Raw genomic sequence first — 19,525 nt, forward strand, 5'->3', positions numbered from 1 at the left:
AAGTCCTCTTTGCAGTCTTTGGCAGTGAAGGAAGCAGCATTGTCTAACAACAAGACATTTAAAATCCTAATCCTTTTTGTGTATCTTTAAATCTCACTTGTTTCAGTAGCTCAGACTACTTATCCTTGCCTCTTTTTACTTTCCAACTGGTGCTCAGTTTTATGTGTATGTGCGTGTGGTAAAGGGGGCTAGGTTTTTGTTGTCCTTGAGAGGTACCGGCTGAAGCTGTGTATTGAGGAGGTGAGGGAGAGTGTTCCTTTCCAGTGGACACATGGGGCAGGATTAGATGTGTGAAGGGACAGATGCTGAAACTAATGGTTTTTGTTCAGTTGCCAAGCATTGCGCTGACAGAAGAGATGATCACTTTAGGGACAGTTTAGGATTTGTATATTTTCTCTTCCTTTTAACCCCAGTTCCTGTGTCGTAATCAGAATAAGCTTTTGAAGCTTGAGGGTCCTTCAGAGACCCCAGAAGCAATGGGAATAAAGACAATGAATCTTTAGCAGCTGGGATAGATTCTGAACCCTGTGAGGGCAACAAAAGAGGGTGAACTGGTACTGTTTTTGCAGCTGAAATGGAGAGACCCTGGGTTTCAATTGAAATAATTTTTGTTGTTATTTTTTAAAAAGGACTTTGTGTGTAATTGTGCACAACATCTTCAGCTGTTCAGCGACACAAGAGGGAAACTATCTGAAAGCAGATCTGAAATGTTTGGTGGACTGCCTTGGTTTTAAAATGCCTTTTCAGTGAATGCTGCTCTTACATAAGAGAAGCAGATATTCTTTTTCTTACAAGCTCATAATTGCGAGTTTTTCCCCTCAAAGAATCAGTGGATAATAAAAGCTATGGGTCTTTATAGAATCAACAGTACTGAATTACTGAACCCTTGTGAATCACTATCTTCAGCTGTTCTTTTCTTTTCTTTGCAGCCATCCTTCATTTCACCCTTTGTACTTTGGGCACCCCATAAATAAAAAGGGTATTATTGAGCTTTTTGAAAGAAACAGAAGGACCTACTGAATGCACACATGTCTCCCAGCAATCAGCCCAAGGTTTGAATACAGAAGATTTGCACATGGATTCGCCCTTATATTTTCTGTGAAAAGAAAGGGTGACTCACAAAACAGCTTTTAGGGTTGTTGTTTGTGATTAGCTATGTACCCAGCAGGAGATTTTTTCGATGAAAGCTTATATATCTTATTTCCATCTGCACTCACATCTCTCTCCTTCAGATATTATGCCTATATAGGAAATGACCTTTTCTCACCCTAAAAGACATCACAGCTGATTTATGTAATACCTGATGAATCAACGAATAAAAGAGTCAAAAGGAGTTGTTGAGATTGGAGAAAATCCATCTAATCAGTAGGCTCTACAGATAGAGGCAACATCAGGGCTACCATCCCAAACATCAGGGAGAGCCACAGGGGAGGGATACATTGTTGAAGTTCTGTCTTTATGAGGGGTTTCAGAGTAGCAGCCGTGTTAGTCTGTATTCGCGAAAAGAAAAGGAGGACTTGTGGCACCTTAGAGACTAACCAATTTATTTGAGCATAAGCTTTCGTGAGCTACAGCTCACTTCATCGGATGCATACATGAGAGAAAAGCTTTACCTGCTGGGATGTGGGACGTAACTAGAAGCGCTTTTATACCCTATATAAGGTGAAGGGGTTATAAAAGTTACTTCTGCCTGTTGCTAGAACAGTCTTTACTGAGCATCCTCCATGTACATAACATAACAGCTAGGAGTTAAATCCTTGGTGAAGTCTGTTGTGTTTTGTGATTGAGCAATTACTGGTGGCGGTAGAATTTTTTGTTTTTGTTCGTGTGTTTTTGTTTTTTTTTAAAAAGCCTTTTCTTCAGATTATAAAATTCCTCACTTTGTCTTTGTTCTTATTAACCTTCATTTTCATGTTGTACTCCTGGATTGAGGTTTTCTGCAAAATCCCAATTGGTTGGGAATATTCTGTTTTTGTGCAAGGCAAAAACATTTAAGATGCTCAAATGTTGTTTGAAATTGTGCTGTAAGATTCTAAAAATGTGACATTTCTGAAATTCTGCTGCTTTTTTTAAATAGTAAAAGTTAAAAGAAGCAGGTAGCATAATGCTGCATAAAGCATTTAAGATGAAGGAAGAACAGGTTTTTTTCCCTTTAAAATATATATTTTTTTCTAGTTTAGAACCGAATTCTACAAATCTTTAATTATTTGCTTCTGGGGAACTGAGGCCCTGAACCTTAAAGGTTATTTAAGCTCCTAACTTCTACTGATTGGTTAAGAGGGAGTGTTTGCCCTATTGGGTTCATAGTTTGTAGTGTAGCAACCCTTTGTCATCAAACCGTCATTCTAGATAGAAGCAGGTGTTGAATTTTTTTTTTTTTCCAGAGTAGTTGTTTGAAAATTGAAAAGTTCTGTCTGCAGACTGAATTCTTGGGTGAATTCCTATTTACAAAGGCCATGACTATTTAGAATTACTTTAATCTAACCTAATATCTTTAAGCCTTTCATCTCCTTCTTTCCTGCATATGTCTGAAAAACTCCTTTGCACCCTGACAGAAATGAACAACACACACTCTCATTTTAGCTCGCAGAGGAATTTCTCTACCCTGTAACAGAAGCTGTGGAAGGTATTTGAAGGAAGAAAAAAGCCCACTAATACTAGCCCAACACTTCAGTTAAACTTTTTGCTAAATAGAAGGTTACAATACGGCTTTTTTTTTTTTAAAATCAACATAAAAAACAGTTGGAAATGGAAAACTGATTTCCATTCTGATTAGATGTGGAGAAAATCTAGAGCGATCTTTTGCATTTGCCTCATGGAAAAGCCAGACAATCAAACTGTTTTTGGATTTACATATAAATTTGTCCAATTTTTATCTCAAATGCTGAAAGGCAATCTGAAACCCCACTCCCCTTCATTTGTATTTATAAGTTCACTTGATTGAACTTCAGCTGCTTATTACCACTTGAAACGTTAATCCATCTTATCTCTTTTTATCAGGCATCTTCATTTAATGATAGAAGCAAGCATCCTACTGATGCTGAAGAAATTGTATCAGGAGCTTGGTTAACTTCTGCTGGCCAAGCATTTTGATGGTTAACACAGTAGATTAAGGCAACTGTCAAATTAACAGCAAGATTCCTAAATGGAATGGTACTGAAATGAATAATAGAGCAGGGCTAATGAAAGCCAGTTTCTATATTTGAGCTGGTTAAGGAGGCAATGGATGAAAAGAGCTGAGATGTGTCAAATACATTTAAACAAAGACTCTGGGGTTGTGGAAATTGATCTTATCTAGCTGACAGCTTGATGATACATGAAGCACTCTGTCAGCAAAATTAGCTTTCCCTTTTGTTATTGGTCTCAGCCCCCAATGGGTCAACAGAACTCCTTAGCAATCTGTTCATATTGATTCACTTTCATGTATGATGCGTAAGATATGTTCACTGCACAACAACTCTGGGAATTTAAATCCTCATGTTGCACTTCCTTTCCCTGATGTGTGGGCCGAGACCTACCATGCCTACTCAGACTTCCATGGGAGCATTGCCTGAATGGAGGAATGAAGTATTGGACCCTATGTTTGGATATGCACCCTTTGCCTCTACCCTTCTGCTGCATGTTGTTTAAAATAATTCGTGGCTGAGTGGTTAAGCAAGAGTGAAGACTTCATTCAAGCCATCACTTTTCTTTCTTCTGTAGACGATAAACTAGTTTGCAATGTTGCAGTCAATAGGTAGAACATTTTCTGACTTGCAAAACTGGCTGAGTGGTCAAGTGGAAGTTGTTGGAAGATTATGTCACATATCAAGGACTAATTTTATGACATTGAGGTGAGGTTGTAGGTAATGTTACCCTGGTGTTTTTGAAGCTAAATTTGTTCTTGTCTGTTTTTGCTGATTGCCTAGCTTTCGCCACTAGTTGCTTTCATCTCCCTAGTCTCTGCTGTTGCTCCGGTTGACTTTGACTTCACCTCTCCTCGGCCTGATTATTTCCTCTCATCCTCCCTCCCCTTCCACTGTCTCTGTTGCACCTTCTTTGTTACTTTACCCCCACTCCTCCCTTTTAGCCCCACCTTTTCACTCACTGTTACTCTTGCTCCCATTCACCAACACAAATCCAATAATCTATCTCATATTTTTCCTGTGTCACATTCTCCTCCTTTATGGTGACACTCACTCCAGCCCTTCCTCCATCCCCAGGATGCACTAGAGCTCCTCTCCCCCAATACCAATGCCCTTTCCCTCTCCTTCCCTGTTACCAACAATAAGGTTTCTAACTGTTCCCTATTTCTAACCTCTCCACTTGCGCCCTCAGCCCTAGCCCCATCCTGGCTACTAACTTCTCTCATCTCTTTCTCAGCCTGTCACACTGTTCTGACCATTTCTCCTCAAAATACATGTGTGTGCTGAGCTTTCACATGCTCATAATATGGCTAGTAGGGAGCTGAGGTATGGTAGGGAGCAATGAGTGTGTAGGTGCCTGAGGAAAGTGGAGAGGTCATCAGACAGGCTTGGAGAGGCTAAGAGAGGCAGTGCTGAAGAGAACTCATGACTTGGAGAAGTCCCTACATTGAATCAGGGTGTAGGAGAAGGCTGCAATGACTAGAATGCAGAGAGAAGTCCAGCTGAGAGAAGAAGGGGAAGTCTTAGCCAGCTGCCTGCTGTGGTCGGAGAGAAGCACCGACAGCTGCTCCAGCAGGAGGGCAGGAACGCAGTAGGCAGAATCAGAGCAAGTGACCCACGTACAAGCCAAGAATGTACCAGTTGGGTTCCCAGTTGGTGACCCTGGCCCAAATAGGGCCATTGGTATTTAACAAAGCAACCAGACTCCCTTTTAAGAATCCGGCTTGGGTCTGATTGCCATGCTGCTCTCCCAGCCTTAATCACAACTGCAAAGAATATCAGGTATGGCTGGCATGTGTCTTTGGTAAACATGAGGGGTAATGGTGCTTGTTCTAAAAGAAATGATCATCTCAGCTTCAAGACCTCTTCCGTGTGTATAATATCTATATATATGCCCCTCAGCTACTCCCTTCATGTCCGACTCCCACAGCTAATCTTCACACCTTCATTGTGTCTGGAACTCGCTTCCGATTCATACCATACCTTCGCTCACTCCCCTTCAAGCCCCTCCTTAACGCATCACCTCTGTGAATTCTATTGACCAACGTACACTCCTGGAATGGCTGCTTGTATTTCAACCCAAAATCCCCACTCTGCTCTACACCTTTCCTTGTGTGTACTGTACTGTTTTATCTAGTTACGGCGCAATCCCCGGAGCTGCTGAGCACTGCACTTTCCTCGGAGGTGAGAGTACTTAGACCTTACGTTGGGAATCGCTTGAGAACACCTGCTCCCCCTTGGTTCTTTGCTGGCACATTCAGAGTTGGGGTGTTTTGTGGGGAGAAAATATCCTTGCCGTAATGGAAACAAGGAGGGAAACTAACCCTTTTGCCACAGTCAAAAATCCCCTTCACCCAAGTGATGCTTCCCACCATGAGCTTCTTTCAAGATACTGGCAAGGAAGGATCCTAACGGGTAAAGGTGGGAGGAACAAACACACTTGTCTGTTTTATGTTGCTCCCCATCAGCTTCCATGTAAAATCGATAGCACTGTTGAAGCCCTTAGGGGATTTCCCGGAGCCTCTGGTCTTCCTCCCTTTCCAAGGTGAAAACTCAGCTTGCAGCATGATTTTTGATGTTGATTGTTTAAATTTAATTCATTTCTTCTTTTTTTTGTTTTATCTGGTTGGTAGGAATTTATTGGGTAGAAGGAGTTGTCAGTGTCATATCATTCTTATGCTGCCAACAACAACCTTATTTATGTCTCTTTTCCTTTTTTATTGGTAAAGCAGGGTTTGGGAGTCAGGGTTCCTGGGTTCTCTTGTTGGCTCTGCTACTGACTTGCTGTGGACTTTGAGCAAGTCACTTTACATGCTTTGTCTCATTTTTGGATATAAGTATTGTTTTGTTGCCCAGGGGGGTTGTAAGAGCTAATTAACTTCTACAGACCATGAAATCCTCCAACAAAAGAAGACACAGAAATGCAAAATAAGATTCTTATTGTGTGTTTTGTAGCATTTTGCATTTGTATTCCTCCGAAGGAAATCTGACACTCTGAAGACTGTCCTGTGATTCAAAGCTCCAGCACAGTATGTATGATTCATATGCTGAGAACTATATATAAACAGCCTAGCACAGTACAAATCCAGAAAATCATTGCATCCACTGGTTTGGTAAATTCAAATGCTACTGTCAAAATCTGGATTGTTCAGACTATAAAACCAACTATATACACATCTAAGAAGACAGCACCTATCAAAATTACAGCTGTGTTGAGCCACCATGCTGGTCCCAGTCCCCTCTCTCTGTTCAGACAACCACACAGTACTTTTCCAAGGGTATTACTGAAGTCAGAGCACTTTTCGGTTACTCTCTGCTGCTAAATTATATGCTGCATTCTTGCACATACAATTCAGTTACCTTCCATTCTGTTTTACTGTTTGCATTCTAGAGGGGGTACAGTATTGTTTTACTAACTGGTAAAATGCTGTCTTTACTAAACAGCACACTTTTGAATTGCGTGACAGTCGGAAAATTGCTGGAATTCAGAGGGTTTTTCATTCAGAAGGCAGGTGTACCCAAATATAACCAAATATTGTTTGTTTAGGCCCAACTTTTCAAACATAGGTGCTTAAAGTCACACACCTAAATGTGTGCATTTAAACACTTTGGTAAAGTGGCCTGACTTTCAAAGATGTTGAACACACAGAGCTCCCTTTGAAAGGCAAAAGAAATGGTAGGTGTCCAATTCCTCTGAAAATTAGGCCATTTATATGGGAGCATAAATATGGATTTAGGTGCCTAACTTTAAGCACTCAAGTTTGAAAATATGAACATTAATGTTTATTTGACTTGATAAGGATAATTCACTTTGAAGCTTATGTAACAGTTCTGGTCTCATTCTATCAAGGATCCTCCTGTGTATAATTTTCATTGGCTTTAATCAAGGATGGAGATAAACATATTGCTCTTTGCCAGCACCAGTGGATTTAGCATTAAGCCAGTTCTGTTTTCCAGGTACGCTTTTGGTTAGGCAATGCCTGCTGCACAGCTTGCCTTGAAAGGAAACCTCGTGTTCCTCTTCTCTATCAAATTGTCATAGTGCTTGTCTGGGCAGGTTTGTAACTAAAATAAGCTTTCACAAGGTGGGGGTATGTGCATGTCTCAGTGATGGATGTTGCTGGGTTCAAAAGACAGGAATGGAAGGAAGGAGGTTACAGTGAAGCTATTGAAACGGGTAAGGATGGAGAAGGAGAGAATGTGAAAACACACAAGTGAGTGCTCACTTGCTGAGATGACTTAGAAATCTGGTACATGTGGTGGTGGTGTGGTCATGTTGATCCCAGGATACTAGAGACAAAGTGGGCGAGGTGATCTCTTTTGTTGGACCAACTTCTATTGGTGAGAGAGACAAGTTTTCAAGCTTTCACAGAGCTCTTCTTCGGGCAGAAGTTGGTCCAATAAAAGATATTATCTCACCCACCTTGTTTCTCTTAGAAAGCAGATAGAAAGTGAAAGAGAGAGGAGTCTAGCCAAGTGTTGCATCCAGCAGAGAGGTGAGCGTGTTTATAAAGTTAGTCCTCAGAATTTGGAATCTGACTGCTTTGTATTTTTATGTTGCTGAGCTGCATGCTGCCGGGGCTCCTACTTCTCCTGCCCATCTTTCTTTGGGTGATTACAGCCAGCTATTTTTCTCCGGGGCTTCCCATTACCTGCCTCTCTCTCTTTCTGCGGTGTTTGAATATGAGTGGGCAGCCTCTTACTTGTGTCTTCCTTATTCTCCCCTTGTGAGATCTGTTGCAAGCTTGTGTGTCAAATCTCATCTAAGGTTCTCCATTTAAAGGACTCTCTCTCTGTTTAATAGTTGTGTTTCTCCCCAGCGTGTGCGCCTTTTATTTTTTGTCTCCCATGTTTTTGGCCGCTGCTTATCTCCATCTGTTAATGCTACCTGTTACGGCAGCCAGACAACATCTTTCACTAATTACTCACACCTTCCTGTTTCCTATGAGCTCTCTGATTTGTGACACTCGTCGGGGGCATCTTGAACTCAGGTGAACTCACCATTTTCCAGTCCTGCTCAGTGCCATGCCAGATGGCAGAAGTAAGTTTACCTATAAGCAGATGGAGATGGGGGTGGGATGGAAGCTGCCCTTTAAAGGGGAGCTGGCTCAATGACCCTACTGGGTGTTTTTTCCCCACCTGTAGGGAGGTAGTTAGCCTAATCAACCACCAGAGCTTTTGGGGGGCTTTTGTTTCTTTTCATTTAGCAAGTTCCTATGCCCTCCCCACCACTCTGTCAGGAGTAGGCAGTTTTGTTTTGTCTTGCTGGAGTCCTCTAAACTAGGAAGTTGTCTCTACTGCTGTCGTGTTGCCTGCTTTGGATGTCCAGGATTATCCTGCCAGAAAGCAGCCTTCTGGTTGCAGAGTGGCACCTCTGCTTACGGTGACCTGAACCTCCCTGCCCCTGAATTTGTTGAAACAAAACGGACCAAGTTTATGTGGTCCCATTGACTTCTCCAGTTCTGGACACCCATTGTCTGCCTGAGAGGAAAAGGCACTTTGAGCCAAGCAGAGATGATCCTGCTCTAAGCCCAGTGGCTACTGGGGTAAGATACTGATCTGAGAGAGATCTTGTTTGGTCACAAATAGGCACAATTTTCCTAACGTTGCTCCCCGTGCTGCTGGTTGAAGCTTTTATTGGAAGAAGAGCGTGAACCTCTGCACTGTGTAGGGGTGTGGAGGTGTTTGAAAGGATTTGTAGCTTTGCTACAGGCTCTTTTTGTCTTCCTGCAGACCGGGGTTCCCTGCTGTCTCCATTGCAGAGTGTTGCTGCTGCAATTTCCTGCTGTCCGAATTGGTGCAGAGGGACTTTGGAGGAGAAGCGAGTTGTTGCTTGTTAATTTGTTTTTCTCTCTTCGGCAGCCCAGACTTCTCATTCTGCTTTGTTTTGTTGACAGAGCTTTTTTTCCCCTGAAATTTTTTCTTACACATTTCTTTAGGGCCAATAGGATGTGTGTAGTTCAGAAAGTCTCCAAACTGAGCAAGAGATACCAGGTTCCCTTTCATGTTAGAGCAGGAGCAATGTGATGAAAGAGCTTTGCTTTTCTCCTTTCCCCACTGTCAGGGCTGGCACTGAGAAACCAAATCATCAGGCTAGGAATGATTTCCCCTTTGCTATTGGGATTCCCTCTGAAGCGCCTTCACAGACCAAGCCATTTAACCACATTTCAAAGTTTTTTTTAATATAGAGGGAAAAATCACCCATCTATGAAATGTCTAAGAGCCGCTGACTCTTCCAGGGAAAAAAATGGGGGAAAGGTCTGTTTATAGACTCTTCTGCCAGCTCATTGTATATGACACTAATTCCCTGTTCTCTTATTTTACTACCGATATTTGCATTAAAACAAGACCTTTTGTACCTCAGGAGTTCATCTGTTTATTTCCTGTGCTTCAGTGTCACAATTGTCTATGACATTACAGTTGTTTCTGTGACTATGCTTGTGATGTTGTATTGGACTATGGCTGCAAGTGATGAATAAATCGCCAGAACAGATGAAGAAAGATCTCACTTTCATTTCTAGTGAAGGAACTTGGAAAATACAATCTCTTGGGGAAATTTTCTCTGGACAAAAAGGTTTTTTTCATTGGGTCTCTAAACTGCAGAAAGAAAAGTTGCTCGAGTTTTCTCTTCTTAATAGCACTGGAATGTTAAAGCAGCTAACTCTGCCTGACAAGCCTGAGATTAATGATGAAATGTCTTGTTTTGGGGCAAAAGGAGATAATTCCATATTGGCTTATCTTTTTTGTTCTCAGAAATTAACGGAATTCTGACAGCTGCTTTTCTTAGCTTGTGATCTATTTTGATTTCATAAGGAGGTCTATGACTCTCATGTTAATGGACCTATAACCCACAGAGTAGTTACAAAGCTATCTCTTCTCTGTCGATGCTAAGTTTAAGATCATATTTCTTAATGAGGGGAAATTACCATTTCTTGGGGTCTTCGATTTGACAATGTTGAGTTTAAGTTTAAAAAAAAAAAAAAAAAAAAGTTCAAGTAATGAAAAGTACAGCACCATTACTATGGGTTTCCCAGCCCTGGGATCACATAGGAATGGATGGGTGTGAGTTCCTGCTATGCTACCACCGAGCTGTTAAGGTGGGGAAGAAGGGACTAACTGGAATCCAGGAGGGCTGAAAGTTGAGCCCAGGAAGAACAGGGCCAAAGATTGTTGTGTGCCTAGTGTCAAAACCTGGCCCAGTTCCATCTGGATGGACATCAGTTGGTTGTGAGTGGACCCAGCTGATGTGCATTTAAGCCACCTGCTTCTGGGCAGAACCTGGTCCCCGTCCCTAGCTCTAGGTCTGTAAGACACATCCCCAGGTTCAGCTCCTTTGTCTGAACTCTCCCTTGGGGCTGTGGGACTCCACTATCTGGCTGCTTCAGTATTTTCAGACCTCTTGAGTCAACCTAGTTGCTTACACATGCTTCCTCAGAGTTCCAGTAGGCTGTGGTCATTTTGGGTTCTTTGTGGACAACATGGCAGGAAGACAAGGAACGCTGGCTTAGCATAGGAATTTCCTAATCGCAGTCACTTTACTCTTAAAAAGCTGTGGAGAGTTACAGATCTTGCAAAATAACAAAAGTCCTGGATGTAGCCCTTCTGGTCTGATCTCACCCTTTCTGTGAGCCGAGGTCTTATCAGTGTTTCAGGTCAGGCAGATTCCCTTCTGCCTTCTCTCTCCAGCCAGTAGTTCTTGCATGTAGGGGTAGATGCCCCCTGCTTCACAAAGAAACAACCCTCCTTAAACGCAGTCTGTTCCCTTTTGCCATGTGCTTAGGCTGAGGGAAACTCCTACCCCTTTCTCTTGTCAGGCTTATGTGTAGAGAGTTAATTGTTCCATAGGATTGGGCCAGCAGTTGAGAGACAACCAAAGTTGATATCCCTAGACTGCTGTGTGCTGGATACACAATAGTCTTTTGCCCTTTTCTTCCCAGTCTCAACTTCCAGCTGCCTTGGTCTTCAATTAGCCCCTTCATCTCCTTAACAGCAGGGGTCACTGTACCCTCTGCAAGGGTGACGGGGCTTTTTCAAACCCTATGTATCTTTAAGCCTATTTGCCTTTGCATATTGCATGCATAAGTTCGCTGTGGTTCCATGGAAGAAATCCTACAAACATATTAATAAGTTATGCATTACAGTTGACTTATTTCCCAAAGAGAGTGTCTTATTAAGATTCTAGTTGAGTTGGGACAGATCTTCATACAAGCATCTAATTTGTAAGCTTTAAATACCAATTACTCTATAATTCACCTACAGCGTAACAGGGTTCTGTTTGTACTGTCTCCCTGATCAAAGGAATAGCGTGAGCAAGACAGATGTTTTTACAAGTAAGAATTTCAAACAAATACATATTGGTTGAAGTTTATAAAAACTTAACCAAGGGATCCGCATGTGTGTGTATAAATACCACAGCCCTGAACAGTGATCTTCATACTGAGTCATGCCTTGGTATTTAGTGTTAATGCAGGATGTGATACGGCTTGGGGAAAATATACCCCAAACCCCCCTCAAATACAGACAAAATGTCTCCAGAACAGTCTTATTCCCTTGGCCACCTGAGGTAATATGCTGATTCTGGGTGATGGTTTCAAAAGGGCCAAAGTGACTTAGAGATGTAGGAGTATAAATCCCATAGACTTTCAATGAGACTTGAGTTCCAAAATCACGTAGGCACATTTTTAAAATGCTATCCTTGGAGCTTAGCTGTCCAAGGAGAGCAACCTATTCTCCATATTTGAAAAGCTTCAAAGATTCTTGAATTTGCACTTGCCCTCTCCCTTGCTTAGGAAAACTTCAGCATCAACCAGCATGCACCCCAAGAGAACTCCCACTTCCTTGGTGGGAGAGAGATGGAGTCCTAGGATTTTCGTGTGATCCTTGTTTCTGAGACATTCACACAGCACTCATGTAAATGTTACATTTGGCCTATGAGACTGTATCTGAGAGAGAGCCTGACCCTGTGTGTGTGTGTGTATTTGGGGGAGGCTTTCTGAAGGGGCATAGCATGTTCACGTTAAATCCTGTTTCTCAGGGATTTAATACTCAAGCCCTACATGTAACAATAGTAGTGATTCATGCCCCCAAGAATGGACCTAAAACCCAGCAGTTTTCCTGTCCTTCCGCCACCTCAGAGAACTGTGGCAGAGCCTACCTCTGTGATTGTTCCCTACCTCTGTGATTGTATATTTTTCGTTTCATATGCATTGCCTATCCGCCGTGAATCCTAGATCAGTGAGGCCTGGCTTCCTTGAGAATACTACCAACATTCGAAGACTGACATAAGCAGCTCTGTTATTGGAGAGTTCCTTACTACCTTAGGCTACAGCTACGCTGCAGAGCTTACAGCAGCACAGCTGCACCAATGCAGCTGTCGCGCTGCTAGTTCAGGTCTCCAAGCTGATGGGCAAGAGCTCTCCTGTCGACTTAATTACTCCAGTCCCCGTGAGCGGCTGAAGCTATGTCGGCGGGAGAAGCTCTCCCACGGACATAGCGCTGTCCACACCGGCGCTTAGGTCAACGTAACTTGCATCACTCGGGGCGGCTGGTTCGCACCCTTGAGCAACATAACTGACTAAACTGCACTGTGTACATATCTTAGTCTCTTCTAGTCTGTTCTCACTGCCTCTGTTGTGGAGCCTGCCAGATTCTCTCACTTCTCTTGTCTTTATAAATGCTGATCAGAGCTGTTGATCTTTGAGGATGTTTTGAGCAGGTTCCCCTGCAGCGATTAAAAACTCAATGTTTTCAGAACTAGGTGCCTGAATTTAGGCCATAAAATTCATATTTAGGCAGCTACATAAGTACTTTGACCTTTAGAGCTGTAAGTGCTCAGTACCTCTGAAAAGCAGGCCATTTATTTAGATGCCTAAATCCATATGTATTCCCCTAACGTCAGGCACCCAGGTTTCAAATCTTCAGCCTCTGAGTGGAAATGCCCTTTGGAGGCAGTGTGGTGGAGTGGATACGTCACTGGGCTGAGCTTCAGGAGATCTGAGTTCGTTTCTGACTCTATTGCTGACAATGCTGTGACCCCTGAGCAAGTCACTTCTCTCATCTCTGTTTCTGTTTTCCATCCCCACCTTTGTCTGTCTTGTCTATTTAGATGGGAAAATCTTCAGGGCAGAGACTCTTTTCATGTGGGTTGTACAGTGCTAAGCACAAAGGGGCTTTAAGTTTTGCTAGGTTCTCCCGCCGCTGGTTTTCTTGGTACTCGTATGCAGTGTGTGTCCAGTTCTGTTTGGACTGTGAACTCCATCAAGCAAGGACTGTCTCTACTGATTTATTTGTAAATCACCAAGCATGATGTTGGTATCAAATATCTATTGATGGTATTGGGAGGGCATGGACAGTCGAGAGACAATAGACTTTACTTAGCTTCAAATTGGGAACTTTGTACCTCAGTGTTGTTAAATCAGTAATAACTCCTGTCCTGGCCACCCAGTGCCTGCTTTGGAAACTGCCTCCAAGTGCAAAACCTGCCTTCTCTATCATACTTATATGGTTCACTTTGCCATTGTGTCTGAGTGCCTTATCATCCTTAATGTGTTTAGCCTTATAACATCCCTAGGAGACAGGGAACCACGATTACATCCACTTTACAGATGGGGAACTGAGGCACAGAGTGACTTGCCCTGGATCGCACAGGGGTTTGCAGCAGAGTAGGGAATGGAACCCTTATTTCCCACTGCCTAGGCCCAGTATTCTATCCAGTGGCCCGTCCTTCCTCTAACTTTGGCCCACTTCATGCATTGAGAACTACGTAGATGGACTTTTGCGGCCATATAGTTTTCAGTGCAGAATCAGCACCTTTGTTTCTTAGTCAGCCATGAGCTCTGTTAGTTTTGCTTTTCCATTGTAATTAAAATAATATTTAATGTTAAAGTGCTAGAAGAGATGCCATTGGGAAGCCTGTTGTGTAAGTAAGGTCGAGAGAAATCCATAATTTGGTGAGATTTGCATGTGTTCCGTTATCACTGTTTGCTGGAGAATGGTTCTGAGTGACTTATTCTAGTAACGAACTGGCTTGCTTTTCCGATAGTAATCTTTATTCTGTATTATGGTTTAACTTGAGTAGCCAAGCCTGGAAGGGAAGACTTCAGTGAATGTAAAGAAGCTTCTAATCGTGGCAACTAATTAGAAAGAAGAACAAATAATTCTTGTGTGTGGGTGGGAGAAGGCTTGTGTTTTTGTTTAATTGTTGCTTTACTATTTAAGACAATCGGACAGAGAGCCACTATTTTGGCAGTTTGATTATATGGAGTAGGTTAGCACTGGAAGTTAGAGTAGTTGTGAAGTAAAATAATCATACTTTTTATATTCATAACTGATAAACCGGGTTTTAAGTTTAACCCTTCTTTTCCCTGCAAAGAGAGAAATTGAATGAGTTCTAGTGCTTTCTAGTAGGGAAGCAAATTCTCTCAGATAATAGTTGTGTGATTTAAAACACGCAGCTGGCAGCCTGAGAAGTACTGCGTTCGGTTCCTGCCTCTGCCAGAGACTTCTCATGTGACCTTGGGCAAGTCATTTCCCCTCTGTGCCTCAGGTTCCCCATTTGTTTACTGGATAATTCATTCCTACTTCACAAGCATGTTGTGAGACTTAATTAGTTAAAGTTTGTAGATTGCTTTGAGACCCTTGAATGACAAGCAGGATAGAAACACAGATATTATTATTATTTTTATTGTTATCCTGTCATTGAGATGTAGGCCATGGGTAGAACTGCTGAAAGTGTCATTAATAGAGCTGCTCAAAATGTTTCATTTGAAGTTTTGTTGGTTGGTTTTATTTTTGCTTTTATTCTTTGATCTTTTTAATGAAAAATGGTCTCTTTTTCAAAATGAAAATTGTCACGGAATTTATTTGTTTTTAATTTTCCATGGTTTTAAAAACAAAAAACAATACATATTTTAAAAATTGTTCATTTCAGATGTTTTCAGGGACAATGATCATTGTTTTCCCACTATCTCCAATCTCTCAGTTGGCAGCTCCTAACATGGAGCAGTAGAAGAACCCCAAATAGCTCTTATTTACAACAAGCTATGGATTCAAACTTTCTTTTACAATATATTCCTATTTAGAAAAATACGTATTTAACTATTGACAGTCACGCTCTGACACACCTTGTAATCCATAGGAGCATCGCCATTGACTTGAACGGGAGACACTAAGGCATTTTTGCTGATCACTGAGATTTTCCTCAGGAAAGTTGAGCTTTAAAGCTGCATGTGACAGCCACCGAAAAGGTTATCAGAAATATGGGCAAAATGTCTGAGATGGTTTGTTAACATGCATCTTTATCCGGACCAGATCTCTCCCAGCTGACCTGTTCATTGATCCTCCTTTCCTCTTCTTGAACCCAGTACTGTCATAAAGAATTCACTGCCCGTATCTTTAAAATACAGGAACAGTGGTGGGCAGAGATTTTGAGCAGTTCAACACTAAAGAAATTTCCCATATATTTCTGTGTGTATATTTCTCTTTTGGGCCCAGAACATCCTTTCTATCACTGAGTTGTTGTGTCAGGGTGTCTCTGTTTATGGATATCACTGCAGTCATTAGTAACGGCTGAGCTGCCACCTCAGGCAGTTGAGACACTTTTGATTGCCCCTCTCTAGTTTCATTCTTCCATTTGTTCCAAGGCCAATTACAGCACTAGTTGTTCATGTTGTGACTTCTCCCTTTCTGAATAAACAGAAGAGTAGCTAGAGGGAGTGACACTGCCCTGACAGTGCAGTAGCTATTGCTTTTGTGTACCTGGGAGGAGGCTTGGGTTTGCAAATTCTCCTGAAACGTACTGTCCGTTTCACATGAGACAGAGCATCATAGGGATAGATGTTCTGACACTACACTGTTGAGGGCTAGATAACTATGTGGGTGGGGTGGCTAGATGGCCATTAGGGTGAGCATTGTGCATGCTGTCCATGCTGATTGTTTTATCAGCCTCGAGCTGTAAGGAGGGGTTCGGGAAGCTTCAAGGTAGATGGCCCCATTCTGTCGTCGGAGATTGCGCCACTCGTGGCATATATGCTGTGAGAGGGTTTGTGTGAGATGGGAAGCTGGGCGTAACAGAGTTCACCAAGGAAGAAATGTTGGCCCAGGGCTGGGTATGTGAAAGCCATCTCCCATCCTAGCCTCTCCAGCTGACCCTCCTCAATATGGTGGGCCCGTCAAATTGACACATTTGGGATTCACAGAGAGAGATTGTGTTTTGGATGCCTCTGCCATGGGAAATAGAAAGTTGAAATGTGGGAGAGGAGAGAGAGAAAGGAATTCCACATACGACAGAAATGTACCAATAGGTCCTTGGGCATAGACAGATGGTCTATGCAGCAAAACAAGAGATGCTGTTCACAGAACATGTGAGATGCATGCAGACTTTAGGAAATACATGTGGGGAGGCTCTCTGATGTTGTGTATGTGGTTTAAACTAGTCGACATTAAGGCTACGTCTACATGCAAAAAGGTTTGCTAGTATAACCATATCGGTGTAACTATACCAGGAAACCTGCCTAGCATGGACATTGCTTATCCCAGCAAAAAAAGTGCTTTTTCTGGTAGAGTTAATACTGCTATCCTGAGCAAAATGAGAATGTCTGTGCTGGTGTAGCTTATGCCACTAGAACTGCATCTACACTAGGGTTTTTGCTGGAGAGAAATGTTGTTGTTCTTTGAAAAAAGACCCTCTTAATCAACATTACTATTCCAGCAAAAGTTTCTAATGTAGACCTGCCCTAACTAGTATTTCCTAAAAAACGTGCTGAGCGCGTACGGATGACATGTTGGACCTCTTAACTCTTTGTGCTTGTCTTGTGTAGAAAGATGAATTGGAATCAGTCCACCTAGATTGCTCATTTTAACGTTAACAGCTGGTTGTTGAGGTGTCTTGCCAAAGAATGGTTTCTGTTTCCTGGCTGTGGTTAATCTTCAAAAGGATAGGCATTAGTAATTAATGGGTGTCTTTGTCACTAGAAACCAGCTAGTAAAGTAAACTCAGGAATCCTAAATAGAAACCAGAGACAACCAAGGTAAATCCAAAATGAAAGCCTTGGGAAAGGACGGGATAGAAGCGCTAGCAAGTCTTCCCAGTTTTAAGCTTTTCAGAGAGTGGTATAGATCTTCACATGCACATTACAGTTCAAATATTGGGCTTTCTCCATCAGTTTTCTCTGAAGATGTGAATTATTAAATATGTTATCGAAAGGTCAGCTAATTTTCCAGGATACAGCCCTTAACCAACTCCATAGTGATAACCAGCTCCACGTGCAGGTAACTATTAACTATTCATACATTGCCCTTCTATGGTACGCTGTTTGGAGGCAGGAAGAATTTTGGAAAATCTTTTTGAGGTCCAGCTTTTCTCATCTAAAGGGATGAATGAAAGCTAAGGTATGGACTGGTTGAGAATTTGAAAGTGGAAGGCAGCTTGGGTGAGTGTGATCATGAAGTGATGAGTTCATGATTCTAAGGAATGCTAGGAGGGAGAACAGCAAAATAAAGACAACGAATTTCAAGAAGGTGGACTTTAGCAAAATCAAGGAGTTGGTAGATAAGATCCCATGGGAAGCAAGTCTAAGGGGAAAAAGACAGTTGACAGTTTTTCAAAGAAACATTAAGGGCACAAGAGCAAACTATCCCACTGCATAGGAAAGACAGGAAGTAAGGCAAGAAACCACCCTGGCTTAACCAGGAGATCTTCAATGATCGAAAAAATAAAAAAAAGAGTCCTACAAAAAGTGGAAACTAGGTGAAATTAAGAAGGATGAATATAAACAAATAACACAAGTATGTAGGGACAAAATTAGAAAGTCCAAGGCACAAAATGAAATCAAACTAGCTAGAGACATAAAGGGTAACTAGAAAACATTCTACAAATATATTAGAAGGGAAGACCAAGGAGAGAGTAGGACTGTTACTCAATGAAGGGGGAAAAACGATAACAGAAAATGTGGAAATGGCAGAGGTGCTTAATGACTTCTTTGTTTCAGTTTTCACCAAGAAGGTTGGTGATGATTGGATGTCTAACATAGTGAATACCAGTGAAAATGAGGTAGGATCAGAAGAGGCTAAAATAGGGAAAGAACAAGTTAAAAATCACTTAGAAAAATCAGATGTCTTCAAGTCACCAGTGCCTGATGAAATGCATCCTAGAATACTCAAGGAGCTGAGTGAGGAGATAACTGAGCCATTGGCGATTATTTTTGAAAAGTCACAGAAGACAGGAGAGATTCCAGATGACTGGAAAAAGCCAAATACAGTGCCAGCCTATAAAAAAGGGAAATAAGGACAACCTGGGGAATTACAGACCAGTCTGCTTAATTATTTGCTCCATTATCTTTCCGGGTACAGAAGTTAAGCTATCAGTTTGCAAACATCTAGAAGATAAGGTGATAAGTAACAGTCAGCATAGATTTGTCAAGAACAAATCATGTCAAACCAACCTGATACCCTTCTTTGACAGGTTAACAAGCCTTTTGGATGGGGGAAAGCGGTAGACGTGGTATATCTTGACTTTAGTAAAGCTTTTGATACTGTCTCGCATGACCTTCTCATAAACAAACTAGGGAAATGCAACCTAGGGAGCTACTATAAGGTGGGTGCATAACTGGTTGGAAAACTGTTCCCAGAGCGTAGTTATCAGTGGTTCACAGTCACGCTGGAAGGACATAACAAGTGGGGCTCCGCAGGGATCAATTTTGGGTCTGGTTCTGTTCAATAGCTTCTTCAGTGATTTAGATAATGGCATAGAGAGTACATGTATAAAGTTTGCGGACGATATCAAGTTGGGATGGGATTGCAAGTACTATGGAGGAGAGGATTAAAATTCAAAATGATCTGGACAAACTGGATAAATGGTCTGAAGTAAATAGGATGAAATTCAATATGGACAAATGCAAAGTACTCCATTTAGGAAGGACCAATCAGTTGCACACATACAAAATGGGAAATGACTGCCTAGGAAGGAGTGCTGCGGAAAGGGATCTGGGGGTCATAGTGGACCACAAGCTAAATATGAGTCAACAGTGTAATACTGTTGCAAAAAAAAGCAAACATCATTCTGGGATGTATTAGCAGGAGTGTTGTAAGCAAGACATGAGAAGTAATACTTCCGCTCTACTCCTAGCTGATTAGGCCTCAGCTGGAGTATTGTGTCCAATTCTAGGTGCCACAGATCAGGAAAGATGTGGATAGATTGGAGAGAGTCCAGAGAAGAGCAACAAAAATGATTAAAGGTTTAGAAAACGTGACCTATCAGGGAAGATTGAAAAAAAAATGGCTTTGTTTAGTCTGGAAAAGAGAAGACTGAGAGGGGACATAGTATGAAAAGGTCGTTACAAGGAGGAGGGAGAAAAAATGTTTTTCTTAACCTCTGAGGATAGGAGAAGAAGCAATGGGCTTAA

General features: G+C 41.9%; 1 protein-coding gene across 4 annotated transcripts in view; it reads left to right on the forward strand.

The window, feature by feature from the left end:
• The window catches only part of NEURL1B (neuralized E3 ubiquitin protein ligase 1B), a 212,151-nt gene that overhangs the window by 163,020 nt on the left and 29,606 nt on the right, over nt 1–19,525 (forward strand). The window lies entirely within an intron of this gene.

This window comes from Caretta caretta, chromosome 8 (genome assembly GCF_965140235.1).
Source record: "Caretta caretta isolate rCarCar2 chromosome 8, rCarCar1.hap1, whole genome shotgun sequence".
NCBI lineage: Eukaryota > Metazoa > Chordata > Testudines > Cheloniidae > Caretta > Caretta caretta.